Here is a 15238-nt window from a genome sequence, read left to right as displayed (position 1 = left end):
ACGCCGCCCCTGATAATAACATTAAAAACACCTCAGTTCTGCTCCAGTGTGAGTGATCAAAGGTTTAAAGGCTGATAAATGTGTCATGTCATGTGTAGATACTGCATATTTACCATCAGATATGTCTGATAAATGAATTTCTTTAAACATGCATGTCTGAGCAATTAGAATCACGGCTCTTCCGTTAAAAACTCGGAAAAACACACCAGAAATGCATGTTTGAACTATTATTAGGTTGCAAACACACACACACACTCACACACACACACACACACACACACACACACACACACACACACACACACACACACACACACACACACATACAGTATATAGTGTTGGTCTCTCTGCTTTCTGGGTCGGGTCGGATCAACCGTACTTCAGCTGATTCAGGTTATTTAAGACATATTGACCTAATTAAAAAAAATCATTGAATAAAAATCTGTTGGCCTGAGCAGGCTCTTATAGTCGACCCATTAGGATATAACTGAGCAAGAATCCTCTTTCATCAACAAATGAACTGCAATTTCAATTTGCATATTGAATTAAAACGAGGCTGTGGTGTGTTTGTGTGTGCGTGGTGTGCTCGTGAGAGCTCTGGGTTAAAGACGGGATGTTCTTTAGAGAAACACAGCCTGTGATGACCTCTAATGTAGCCAAAAGGCCCACTCTACTGTTTATGCCATAAAGCAATGGAAGAGTCAAACGTTTGATGTTTTATGGCCTTTAGGGCTAACTGCAGGGATGAAAAACATCTTTCAAAATGTAACATTTAGTAACAGCTGTCAAACAAACCCAGATGGCCGGTTGACCAAAGAACTTTTAGAGATTTATAACCCTTACTAGTTAGGAGTTATTTTAGCATGAAAATCATGTTAGAGTCACATAAAACCCCATTGATTGTAAAAGGTAACAAGTCTTCAGAAGGTTGAGTACATCGGCTTTGGTGCTATGGTGTGTTCTCACTTTGACATCAGTCGTAGATTTCCGCGCATCAACTTTTACGAATACATTTTAATTATTTGTTTTTTAGTTCTTGAGCTGGAGACACAAAAATATCTTGGGCTCAGATTCTGAAGGCTGTCTTGAAACTCACGTCTAAATTAATCGAACCATCTAGAGGTCCGAGAACAACTCTCCCTAAAACAAGCAGTGCCTTTGGACACTCTCTATAGGTCCTAAAGGTCTTATAAAGCTACATGTACTTAAAAGAAATCAAGTGATTAATGTTTTAAACCTGTTCATGAGATGCATTTTTGGATTATAGAACATACGAAGAGCTAGAGCCCTGCACTGAAGCCCTAGGCCCTCGGGTCGGCCTTCGGGCCAACGACTGTGTAATTACCTCGGACACGGGCCTTTATTTTTAATCAAATTCATTTAAAAAAACTGAAACACTTGAACACAGCAGCACCTGCCTGCTTCTCACGCACCGGCACCGTTAGCTCAGTTAAGGTCTGTGTGGTTTCTAAATGCGCCTATATAAACATATTCTCAAACTGCTGATTGAAACATGTGCCCCTATTCTAATGTGCCATTTTATGTCCACTTTGATGTCAGAAACCATTTGTTTATTCTCATGAAAACGGCAGCATTCTATTTTTCTGTAAGATCACAGAAAAAGAGAGCTGCTCGGGTCGAGCAGGCTGCTTCATGCGCGTTCACGCTCAGGCATAGCCCGTAGCATTTGCTATCAGTAGCTTTAGCAGCAGAGAGAGAGGCAGTGCCAACTCAGCGACTTTGTCGCTGTTCCTAATGCCTAGTGACGAACCTAGCTACATTTCTGAGGACCCTTAGCTACTTTCTTCTAGATATTTCCTGCAAAGCAGCAAAATAGCCATTTTCGCTCCGAACCGTTCTTTGAACATTGTTTCAGCTGTCATCAATGATATAAAAGTTACAGACACAGAAGACATTACTGGTGCTATAGCTCACCTAGGAAGATGTCGGACTCCTGTGCAGAAGATCCAGGTTCGATTCTGGATGTGAACATAATTTATTTAGAGTTTTTTTTTACATTAATGGAATATTTTTTTACAGTAAGATGCCCAAATGTTTATTTGAGACTCGCCGAACGGCATTGAATTCACAGATAAAAAAGATCTGTGAAGCTGACGGGCTGACTCATCTTAAACCTTTGTCGGCTGTGCTGAAGAGAAAGCTACAGAACTAAATTATTTAATTAATTAGCTGAACGTTCTCCTGTCGTCTGCCCTCCGGGCCACACACACACACGCCGGACTGTCTCAGCTGTTATTTTCGTTAAAGAGTGTGCACGTACAGCATGCGCGCCTCGTGCACGAGCCTACTATTGAAGCTGCCGTTACGCTTTTGGCCTGAGGGGGCAATCACGAGCATAAAAATTCAAAACTCCTTAAAGTCCCTTTAAGGGTTGGATTGGGGGGTTAAACCACCAAATGGTTCCCGAGCGCGGCTGTGTCTGCAGGTCACCGCTCCCACACATCAGTGTGTGTGACAACTAATGGGACTTTAACTTTAACAGTATTTGAATGTACGCTTCAGAATTCCTGGTGATTTTATGACTTGGAAAAGGAAAACTGTCAAATTAGGTCTGAATTTGTTCCTAACTCTGAATTCCAACTTCAGAGATAAAAGGAATGACTCCAGTAGTCAACAGGAATGAGGTTGGGTAGACCCTGGGCAGCTCTCCTGTCCAAAAACACCTCTAAAGGTGGAAACCTGATGAACACATAAGAAGGATAAAACCTGCTGGAGTGGGATTTTTACGTCTAGTGTCGACTCTTAATGATAAATCAGCCAATGTGGAATCGACAGTCCACCTCCTTCACAGAGTAGTAGCCAGACAAACCCAGCTGCATGGATTGTTTCTGCCTTCTGGCATCCATCGATCTGATCCATTGACTGATTTAAGATTTGATATCTAACTTTAGAAAAGTCAACAGCTCTCTGAAAGGAAGGAAAGAGCAAATGAAGCTGCAGAACAGTCCTTTCCTTCCTGTGATTCAGGACTTCTCCATTGCTGTTCTCCGTATACATACGCGTGTCCAAACCTCAAAAAAATCCTCTCAATTATTCTTTTACTTTGAAGTTTGAATGTAACTCAGCAGTGAGTAGTTTCATCTGGGATGTTATAGAAAGTTCATATAGTGGTGAGTTGAACGTCTGTGACAATCCAAACACCCCGGAGCAAAGATTCTCAGGGGAAAAAATGGGACATGGGTTGTCTGGAGGAGGAATTTTGCACAACTTCTGCATCGCTTACTTGACTTTGATCTGTGAGAATATTGTGACCTTTTAATTTCTGTCACCCGCAGTGCAAACTGAAGCAAAAAGCAAGGGAATTATCATTCTGAATGTACTTCAGGAAGAGAAAGTGTTTGATGTGCAAGCAAATAAAACAAAAAAAAAACCAAAACTGTCTAATTTTGATCAATATTTCTAAGTCAGCTCTAAATATGTGTCTAACCCCTATTTCACACCGGAAGCATCAGCGGCACGGAAAGGCAGCGGAATGCCACTGCTTCTAATTAGAAGCTATAATAGTCTATTGGGGTGATTCAAACCAGCTGTGATGCGAAAACTTTCAGGTGCATCCCAGAAGCAGCGGGCCGCACCGCGCTGCTAGAAATAGAATCGGGTTCTATTTTTTCCGCGAGCTGCTTCTGTGATGACAATTTCTGCAGGTAACATAGGGATAAATAGGAAATCACATACAGTTTCAGTGTAACCCCCTTTTAATTTTCAAAATAAAAGACTACTGCACCTATGCAATTTCATATCTATGTAGATTACATCGATACAAATTGACCTAACGACTTCTTCACCCCAGCATCATTCTAGAAGTGCATCGGGGTATTTTTACAGGCTTTAGTCCTGGCAGTGGAGAGGAATAACATCAAATATGGCACCTAACAGCGATATGGTGTCAATGGCAGAGAAGCCGCTCCATGACTGACATTTTCCCCAGAGTGCCCACAAGTCTCAAGTAAACCATTGCGCTGCCGTTCCACTCCACTGATGCTTCCAGTGTGAATTAGGGGTAACACAGTGATGCCACCAAAGGTAGAAACATAGAAGGAGTCTTAGGAGATGCTAAATGAACAGCTTTGGTAGATTTAGAAAGGGGAAAAAAATGGGGATGAGGAGTTTTACAACACAGGAAAACCTGGATGTGCATTGAAGACAGCAGCCGTCACTGGTTACAGGATCCTTTCCATGGCAATGGAAACACTTGACCAGCCAGCCAAGCAAGAACATGGTTTACAAGGTAGAGCTATCACTGTCCAACTCACACACTGAAAAAGACTTCACACTGGCAAATGCTATCAAGTCATCTGTACTAAAACTTCAACGTCTGAGCAGCGAGTTCTAAATGCATTTGGGAAATGACCTCAGACAAGGAATCCAAGAGCCCAAAGGTAAAGAAACAGAAGGGAAATAGTATTCAAGTCAGTCACTTAACCTCAAAATCATAGAGCTGCATTTCAGTCGTGGACAGAAGACAAAAGCCAGAATAGACACAATCCACTGTGCAGAACAGCTGCAATAAACCCCTGCAAAAGCATCAGTCAGGAGAACACTTACACTAAGTGTTCGACTGTGCCAATTTATAATCCGCTGCAGCAGTGTACAGAGACAATCGGAAGGTTCATGTCCTTCACTGTGTACAATACCCTTATACAGGGCATTTAGTAGCTGGTGCACTCATCTTTACGATGGACTTGAGAGGCAGCAGATTGGTGCAGCTAAATAGCCCAATAAGCCAGTCAAGAAGAGAAGCTCAGCAGGACTGAGTCCATTTTGTTTGGACATACTCTGTGAGAGTTAGGACAAGGTCTGAATCAATCCTGCGTGACCTTCATCCTCTTTGTCACACTGATAGGACCAATAAACTAGCACCTTCATCCCCAATACTAAGCAACACTCTCTGACTTCCAACATGGCTGCCACCCAGCAGTTCAGACTTTGTTATTACCAAACACGAAGAGGCCGTTTTTGTATATTCATTCATTAACTCTAATTTAAAACGGTGCTAGATTCTAGGCATGACATGTTGTCAGAGTTCCAGCTCTCCTGACATACGTGATGACTCAAGGTCATGGAAAGAATGTAAACACCCCCTTAAATTTAACTCTAGGATAATTTAATCACAACTGCAAACACTGTCATGCTGTCGACTGCATCAGAATGCCAATTAATAGCGTTTGTCGGCCAGGGCATGACTAGTAATCAGCAGTTTGATGTCTTTTCATTATAGCGTGAGACAAAAGCACTGTTAGTGCTTTCAAATGCACTGTTCATTTGTACATTACCTGTAAGTGCACTAGTGAAAGGAAAAATGCACGTTTGACGAATAAATCCTTCAATACGTGGCAACAATCCAGCCAAAGTGGAACGGCAGGCACGCGCTAAAACAGCTCCCAATTAAAATGACTAACTCTGATAACCTTTGCAAACCTTCATCAGTTTGAAATGTTTCAATAGGATTTCAATTAACTGCATGTCTATTTCCTGTGTGTGCTTTTTAGTGTACATATGTTATGTAGAGTTCTTTTCCTTTTCATGGGTGCACCAACTTTACGTATACCTCTTTTTAAAGGCTGACAGGAATCCTGTTGTCTTGTTTATACTCTGCACCTCCTGACTGACCTGGACAGTGACAGAGCAGAGTTCAAGTAAGTCACCGGCTCATGTTCAGTCCTCAGAGAAGAAAGCTCTTTCAAGTGTTGGAGATAAGGTTAAAGTATTGAGACTGAAGTTGGATGCAGTTGCTGCCGTTATAAAAACCACATGTTTGTGCTTTCAGTTCCATTTTAAATTCCGTGATGTCTTTTCCAAGCACCCTGCTGAAGATACATTTTCGCCTATCTGCAGTTTGATAACACTACCTGCAGGGGTAACACTTAGTGAAGCACCTTCCTCTTTCCTGACATTTCAGTGTGAACTTCTTCGATCGGTTGCCAAAGGAACCAGGCTCTATAAATCGCAAGGGACAGGGAGCTGTAGAACCCCCCCAGTGGGTGAGTAACTGATTTCATTGCCTGGACACAGAAGCTCCTCTTAAAATGTGCACATTGTAGGCTTGCAAATCAAGACCTCAAAACCACTTTAATTAAAAACTAAAGTACTAAAACACAAAGAAAATCCAAGAAATTAGATGCAAATATAGGAATAATATAGAAATCACAATATTATAATTATTATATTTTACCTTGTTGTAATTGATTTTTTATTTTAAAGAGACCTTGAATGTTTTGAAAGTTGCCCATAAATTAACAGCATTATTATTATTATTATTATTATTATAAATACTACTACTACTACTACTACTAATAATAATAATAATAATAATTATTATTATTATTATCATAACTTATTATTATAGGATAGAAAATAATTAAAACATGGTTTCTATGGAGAATTGCTATTCTTCACACAGGACAGATTTGACATATTTTGATCATTTTTGCTAGAGTTTGTGGGGTGGGAGTTGTTCCCCTTCTACTTTGTAGTTTAGGTCTCGTTGCTAAAGCCATCCGATTTTTTCCTTGCAGCTAAAACAAATATCTTGTGACGAAAGTCCAAGCATTTCAAGTCGGCACTATGGATATTTTCTGAATATCTAAAGAGTTTTAAATATAGATTCCAAAGACCCTTAAGCTCAGAACAACACCAAAACAAATCATAAAGTCTGGATGGAGCTTGGCTGCATCGATCTCTCCCCACATAAAAACACTCGGCCTGGACCTGGCTAACTTTACTTTGGTTTCTTATTTTGTAAAGAAGGCTGTCCCATACAAGGGTTTTTCCATGGATCATCAGACAATCATTTTAAGAAAGGAGAAAATAGCTTGTTAGAATCAGCTTAAAGAGCAAGTCACCCCCAAATCTACTTTGTTTCCTGATAAACTATATAAATGCGTATCTAATCATGCTGCAGACATGTGTAGTCAATAGTTTTGTATTTTAGTGCATTTTAATAAAGAATATTATTTTCTGCCTAAAACTGTCAGTGTTGTGCCGTTGTCAGGAAAAAACTATGCACTGCATTTGAATTTAAATCTGCCATCATTGTTGGCTAAGAGGTACCCTAGAATGTTAGCTGGTACCATTTGATGTCACACTCAGTACGTTTACATGCAGCCAATATCCGGGTTATGATCGGGTTAAGGTCGGTATTCGGGTTTCTGAGTTGATCAGAATAACCCGTTTATAAGCATAAATAGAAAGAGTTACCTCGAACTTGCATAACCCGATGTAAATGCGGACGTTGGGGTAGCGTCAGGACGTATGGACTACGTCCAGACGCAATATGCTTCATTTCCGGTTCTTCTTGTTCCGGTATCCGTGAAAACAACAACATGTTTCCCAGTTTGGAAGAGACAGCGACCGCGTTTCTTTGCGCTTTAGTTTCCTCGTCACTCCAAAAGTGTGGTGCTGTGCCACGACTCGCCATGTTGCTCCCAAATTGTTGTTTACTTCCGGTGTTCTGGCGCACACAAGATGTCTCGCTACTCAAAAGACCAAGATTCCTTGTGAGCAGAGCATGCACAGAACACACGCTTTGATGGGGATATCCCGGTATGCGTTTACACGACCAAACATTTGGGATACAAAAGGGTTACCCCAGGTGTAGTAACCGGTTATGAGCATATCCGGGTTTTTGGCGGTGTTTACATGGCCGTGCGGAACCAGGTTATTGTGAATATTCGGGTTGTAAAAGGGTTACTGGCTGCATGTAAACGCACTGACTGTCATTGTGAGCCTGTGTGTGTACCATACCATACCATCTTTATTTATAAAGCACATTTAAAAACGGCATGGCAGCCGACCAAAGTGCTGTACAGAATAAAAAGTAAAAACACAATATAAAACAATACACAGTCAACAATAAAATGCACAAGGCAGATAATTACAGTCAATAAAAAGACACATAATAAAATAATAAAAGTCAGGGATTTAAAAATGCCTGGTCGTAAAAGTGAGCCTTCAGCAGCGATTTGAAGGAGGAGGATGGTGCCAGCCTCACCGAAAGAGGAAGTGCATTCCATAATGTCGGAGCAGCATAGACAAAAGCACGCTGCCCCCGCGTTTTGTATTTCATTAATGGAACATGAAGCAGCAGGCAATCAGCAGACCTCAACGCCCGGTTTGGCACATACCTAGTGACAAGATCCGACAGGTAATCCGGTGCCACACCGTTCAGGGCCTTAAAAACAAAAGTCAGGATTTTAAACTTGACCCTAAAGTTTACAGGTAGCCAGTGGAGCTGCGCCAGTACAGGTGTGATATGTTCTCTCCTAGGAGTGTTTGTTAAAAACCTGGCTGCCGCGTTCTGTACGACTTGAAGCCTGTTAAGAGCGGAGGCAGGTAAACCAATTAAAATGGAATTTGCATAATCCAGTCGAGAGATGATAAAAGCATGGATTACGGATTCCAGGTGTGCTCGTTTCAGGATCGGTTTTAAGCGGACTAGTCTGCGCAGCTGATAAAAACACGATCTGACCACTGCGTTAATCTGAGGGCCCATGGAAAACTGTGTATCAATTTTCAACCCCAGGTTGGTAACACACTGCTTGAGGTCAAAAGGGAGAGTGGCCAAATCAGAAGATACTTGTGTGGTTTTGTTAGGGGTCATCAGGAGTGCCTCAGACTTAGAATCATTTAGCTTAAGGAAATTATTAGCAAGCCAAACCCTCACTTCAGCCAAACATTGGTCCAGAAGAGAGAGAGGGAGCCTGGTTTTTTCAAAGCCAGGTAGATCTGGCAATCATCTGCATAAATATGAGAGCCCAGGCCATATTTCCTCAGGATGAAACCCAGGGGGAGGATGTAAATTGAAAACAGGAGAGGCCCAAGCACAGATCCCTGCGGGACTCCCCATGGAAGTGGGAGGAATGCAGAGGAACAATTACCCAACTGGACCTTGAAAACTCAGTTTGACAGATATGAGCAGAACCACTGAAGTGAGGTACCCCTAAGCCCTACCCATGACTCAAGTCTATCCAGCAAAATATCGTGGTCAATGGAATCAAATGCTGCAGAAAGATCTAATAGTAGGAGCAAAACAGGCGACCCAGAGTCAGAAGCCACAAGGATGTCATTGGTCACGCGAAGAAGGGCTGATTCGGTACTGTGAAGTGGCCTAACCCCAGACTGGAACACGTCATCCAGAGAAAAGCTATTCATGTGTGCTGTAATCTGTGAATAGACAATCTTTTCAAGGACCTTAGACAAAAACGGTAATTTGGAGATTGTGTGTGTATTTGTTAGCGACTCCACCGTCTCGGTCCGCTAGGCAACAGCATTTGTTGCATTTTTCAAACAGGAAGTGGGAGCTGAGTAAGAATCTGGTAGGGGTGACTCGCTCTTTAAACTATTTCTAAAAAAAAAGATCAAATGAATGTCCGTCTGAGTAAATCACAGTATGTTCCAAAACATTCAACATGGGAAAGCAGGAACACTGCCTTAATTCACACGCCAAACCCTTGTTTAACAAAGAAAGTGTGAAGAGGTGATTTTTTTTAAACTAGGGCACAGATGGAGGTAAAAACATAAACCATAACTGTTTCCAGATGTTAAATGAAAATGTTAGGAGGAGATATTTATGTGTCTGGTGATGAACTCAGATAAGGGCCGAGTGAATCTGCTGTTGAGGTCAAGCCTAAACAGGTTTTGTCAGCTTTTGTTTCTTTAAATAGATCACATTTTCAAAGCTTTTATTGAGCCACTCATAACTTTTTCTTTAGAATCATTGTTGATGACCTTGAAGGAGAGGAGCTCAATAAACCAGCCCATTAAGTGGTCAGGCTGGCTGATGGGGGAGTCTCAGATGGGGCTCCAGACACTTGCAGGGGCTAGCCAGCTCCATCTGTTGTGATGACACCCATCCTTTCTTTGATGAGTTCATTCTCCTTCTGTCTGGTTGTGGATTTAGGATCCCTAATACAAATACTAATATAATGTACTATAGCAACCCTTTTATCTTGGCTGCAATAGTGCTTTTAATTAGGTCTAAACTGGAACGTGGCATTTTTTTAATCTCTTGATTTTGTTTTTATTCCATTTTCATTGTATGTCCTTTTATTTAGTGTTGGATTTTTATGTTTTAAGTATTTAATTATTTTCATTATTATTTTAACATTAATATTACATATATTTACATGTGTATGTATTAAACAGGCTCTGGTCTGCAAAGCAAAGATGCCCAAGGGTATTAATGAAGTCACCTATCCTAACTTAACCTAACTTGTGTAGACTTTCAGCCTGCTCTTTGTGGGCTAGAAGCCATTTTAACCTTTGCTCATAACCAAAGACCATAAAGTATTGGTAAAGTGTGTTTCATAAAGGTCTATGTGAAATGTCCCGACTGTCTGACACAAATAACTGAGGCAAATGAGTCTAAATTGACTCAGAACACCTTTTCTGTTCCTGGTCAAAACTAAGCAGTGTGATTTTTTCAAAGGGAAAACTTCAGCTGAAAACGTTGTTTTTAAAATCAGCATTAATTGATAATTCTTTGTTACTTTTCTGGTCACTGCAGATCGTTGACCATTCAAGCAGAGGATGAGACTGATTGTTTGACTTAATGAACCACGGTCACACATAAAGTTTAGCCTTTAAGGGGCCATGGCTCTAAAAACCCATCAGTATATAGCCCCATTCCCACCTGTACCGGGTCGGCCCGGGCCGAGTAGCATAGGTTGTTTACATATCTGGGTGGCCTGGTATTTTTCCGGGCCAACCAAGGCTCATTCTCGGCCCTCTTCCCGAGGGGTACTGCTTCAGGCCGACCAGGGCCAACACGCCCACTGCTGACAGCAAATTCACACCTTCCATTAGAGCAAGCCTCTGATTGGTGGGTAGAATCAGCCCACATGGGCTTAAGGCAAGGATGTGTGGAATCAACCGGGCCAGGCTGGGGCCGACTGGGGCTACCCGGCCCGGGCCGACCCGGTACAGGTGGGAATGGGGCTTTTGATGTCACTGCTGTTAGCAGTTCAAAAAATGAAGGTAAAACAGAATTTTAAATGTTTATTGTTTGTGTTTTAAGAAACAATCTGGTAAACAGATGGATCCAGACTCTGTAGTTGACTGATAACGGCGCATGGAGCGAATCACCACGACTCGTCTACCTCCGCTGGTATTGTTGTGCTCCTCGTTTTAATTACATTTTGAGCTCTGCAGCATTTGACTGTGCAACTGTGAAAATTGCACCATGTAAATTAAAAACTACTTGGCCCCATTGGTAAGTCACTCCATTTGCACTAGCTGGGAATATTGTCTAAGTGGCGCAAAGTCGCTCCATTTTCTCCTTCCATTCATTTCTTATATATATATATATATATAGCCAGACAAATATATGTATATATATATATATATATATATATATATATATATATATATATATATATATATATATATATATATATATATATATATACATATATCAGGGTGGACCCAATAAGGCTCAGAACTAGATGCTACCGTATAATTCAAGGATTATTGTCATTAATTATTAAAGCCTTTAAAGGTGAAAGCTGAAATGCTTACAGAATTTTTTAAACTTTGTGATATTTGTTCACAAATCAAATGATTTAAATAGTTTTGCTCAAATCAGGTGAGTCAAGATTTTAGCCCCAAAACAGGAATTAGGAGGTATGTATCATCAAAGTCTGTAGAAGTTGGGCAGGATCACTCAGGTTATCTTTGAAATTATGTAGAGCAGTTTCATGCATTATCACGTAAAAACATTTGTGAGCCTTTGACATGCTCAACTTATCTCGTTTTAACATCATGCTAAACATGCAGCAGAATTGTTTTGTGGTTGGCTACGGTGTTTCTGTGGAAAATTGGTAAACAAAGTTGCTGTTCACTTAAAAACATTTATTAATTATTATTTTTTATTATAACTGGTCACTCTGAGTTTTCATGCAGGCTGAATATGAAAAACGGTCTCCTACACCTATCTCCTGCATTAGCTTCTGATAGAAAATAACAATGAAACTACGATTTGAAAAGCCTGACAGATCTACGTCACACTGTCACTTAACGCTTACCTTGAATCACGACGAAGGCTGTAGTTGGTTTAGGTTCCAGGAAACAGCAGAGAACATCTCGGCTGGTAGAAGCGTTAGCAACTCCACCACACAGAAGAACTCCTTCAGGCTTGGGTTATTTGTGGAGATAAAACAGCATTGCAGAGCAAATGGAGTCAGTGGTAGATGTGTGATGTGATCCGTGCTGTCACAATATCAGGAAATAAAACTCCAAATCCTGCAGTCTGAATCTCTCCTCCGATGGGGATCACTTCTAGTTCCTGAAACAGGTGCACCAGTGCTCCCCCCACCGAGTATGATTTGAGCCTGATTTATGCTTCTCTGTGACCTCCACAACAAAGAGACGCACACGGAGTGTCGGAAAGGTTTTCACATTTGAACTTCTGTTCAGGCAGCGGAGCGTTGCAAAGCAGTTCCTCGCCAGGACAACAGAGGGCGTAGCGCTGTTCTGTGATATCCTGCCACCAAAACGCTCATGAATCTGGTCCTCAATACTGTATTTACTAATATAGGGGTGTCAAACTCAAACTCACACGGGGCCGAAATGAAACTTTGGGATGGAGTCGAGGGCCAAACTTAATAATTTTTGAAAAAGTGACGGCAAATTTGCACATTTTCCTTATCAACATATATGCAATTTTGAACCTTTAAATTTGGAAACAAACATATTTCTGCATTAACACTGAATGTGGAATAACCAAATTACACACGAGCAAGTCAGTTTGAAATAAAAGGCATCAGTGGTATTCATTACTTGTGGTATAATCAGCATTTTTAAAATCTATTCAGGATTTATGTTTTCTTGTTTATTCATTTTTCTTATTTTTTATTCTCCTTTTTTTCTCCTGTAATATGTGTCATCGCTGCTGTGACGTCTAGCTTTCCCCACTGAGGAACAGTAAAGGGATTTTCTATTCTAATCATCTATCTGCAGCCTTTCCACTTCCTGTTTACTGTAGGTTAAATCTTTTCTCACGTGCCAACAACAAAATAAAAATATCATTTTATCTTAAATGAAAATGCAACATCTCACCTGTTAACTTTCATGTTTTGGAGCAGAAAAAGAGCATAAAACCAACATATTTAAAGCTCAGTTTGCTCCACTGGTTTACTGTGATGCTCACCTGTTCCAGCCAGATACCTGCATCATGGGGTTGATCTGAGCTGAGGAGGAGACTCCTGTTGTTTTGTTCATCTTCATCATAATAATGACAACATTAGATGACAACAGGTGCTCACATAGGTTTGTGCTGATGAACATGTCTGAGCAGCTTGACCACGTTGTTGTGTGTCGGGGAGGAAACACGACAGCAACCACAGAGCCGTGCTGGTTTGAGCGTGTCGCTGTTCGCTGGAGTTATATCAGCTCTGTCTGGATGTTAAGCCTGGTTTATGCTTCTCCGTCAGCTCCGCAAGGGACAGTCACGCACGGATTGACGGAAGCGTTTTGCTCTTTTACTTCTCCGTCTCCTGGAGAGTGTTGCAAAGCAATTGCCTGGCAGGACCACAGAGGGCGTAGCGCTGTTCTGTGGTATCCTGTCATGTATCGGTCCAAGATAGTGCGTTTATATTGTGTTTTGTGTATATAAGAGACTTTTAACACAGTCATATTTGTCTCTCATTCTCCCACCGCTTCATGCGCTCACCACCTCTAAACCCACGTTTCCTGTCATTTCCGTCCACAAATAAAACACTTGCTGCACATCTTTTCACTCCTCCAGTCACGGGAGAATTAAACGTTCATGTTTTTAGAGTTTTTTCGCGAGGTATTCTTCAAGCTTCTCCGTGTCTGCCGCTAGTTATCCTCGGCTCTCTTTGCAATGGCGGCGCTGTAAACAACAGCGGCATCCTGACCAATCACAAGTTTGCGTCAACTACCCCTGACTGCATCCCGGAGATTGGGGCGGGGCTAAATGTGGGCGGGGTCAAACGTTTAGAGGTGGGTGGAGACAACTATTTGACTCCTGCGTCCTGCCCCTCTCTCAATGGAACCAGGAAACCGCTGTGTGTGTGCAATGCTGTAGCCGGGACAGAGGGAAGTAGCTGCCAAAATCAAGGTAAGCCAGGATTTTTCTTTCTCTGTTTTAACAATATCGAGGACCAATGTTGGGCGAACGTTTTATGAACTTGGAAATTAAAGGTTTTTTCCCCATTATGAGTTTTAGATGATACATATAGCCTATTTTACACATGCGGGGTGACTTACTTTTGAGGAGAAATGTTTACAGGGTTCCCGCGGAGTCTTAAAAGCATTGAATTTATGAATTTGAAAGTAATACCTTTAAAAGACTAGAGAAACCCTTCAATTTTGGCATCTGGGTCTTAAAATTTGTGTTGGATGTAAGTTTTCTGTACTGCATTTTTCTTCTGAAGTTCATCAAAATATTCCAAACAAGTGATGACATGAAGAGAAGCACTAGTATTAATAAAGGCTATTTTTAGACATTTATTTCAATTTTGTGTCTTTACTGTTTGCACTGTTGCTTTTATACAATAGAAATACTGCAAGAAATTAGGGTAATAAAATTAACAATAATAAAAAAAAACGTCTTAAAATTAAACTAAAATATAGGCAACAAAAATTATTGTTAAGGTTCTAATGTAAAACCAGAGATCCGGTTATATTTTTAACCATTTGTTTAAAAATATCACCGATCTTCTACCAAGTGCCCACCCAGTGTTTTGTCAAAATATATTGGTAAAGTTGTATGGATAAATAAATGAAAACTAGTTCAAGAATTTTATTTTATTTATTTACTTTTTTGCTGATAGTGCTGTGAAATAGGTATTAATTTTCTATATGGCTTTAGAAAGATCTTAAACAGAGTTAATTTTAAGTTGAAGAAACCTGTAGGAACACTTTTATAGCTTTGGGGAGATATGTTGTGTGGTCGTGATTACTTTTTGGTGGAAAATATATTTTACAGGGGGAAATGTTAGTTTTTTAAGCTTTTTATGTTTGTATCTGAGTTCTACACCTGATGGGCTTTATTATTATGGTTAGAGTGCTAATCTGATACGTGTAATTATATAAACGTTTTGCTCAGTCAAGTGTCAACAGAATAACATGAATGTTTTCATAGTGAATGAATGTTGTCATTGTATCACCAAGGTCTGAGGAAGACAGAGTGCAGGCACGGAAAAGACGGAGAGAGGAAAGAGTAAAACAGGTGAGAGACAATTTGATTAATTCTTGT

Source organism: Nothobranchius furzeri, chromosome 7, assembly GCF_043380555.1.
Source record: "Nothobranchius furzeri strain GRZ-AD chromosome 7, NfurGRZ-RIMD1, whole genome shotgun sequence".
Classification (NCBI taxonomy): domain Eukaryota; kingdom Metazoa; phylum Chordata; class Actinopteri; order Cyprinodontiformes; family Nothobranchiidae; genus Nothobranchius; species Nothobranchius furzeri.
This window is presented reverse-complemented; position numbering follows the sequence as displayed.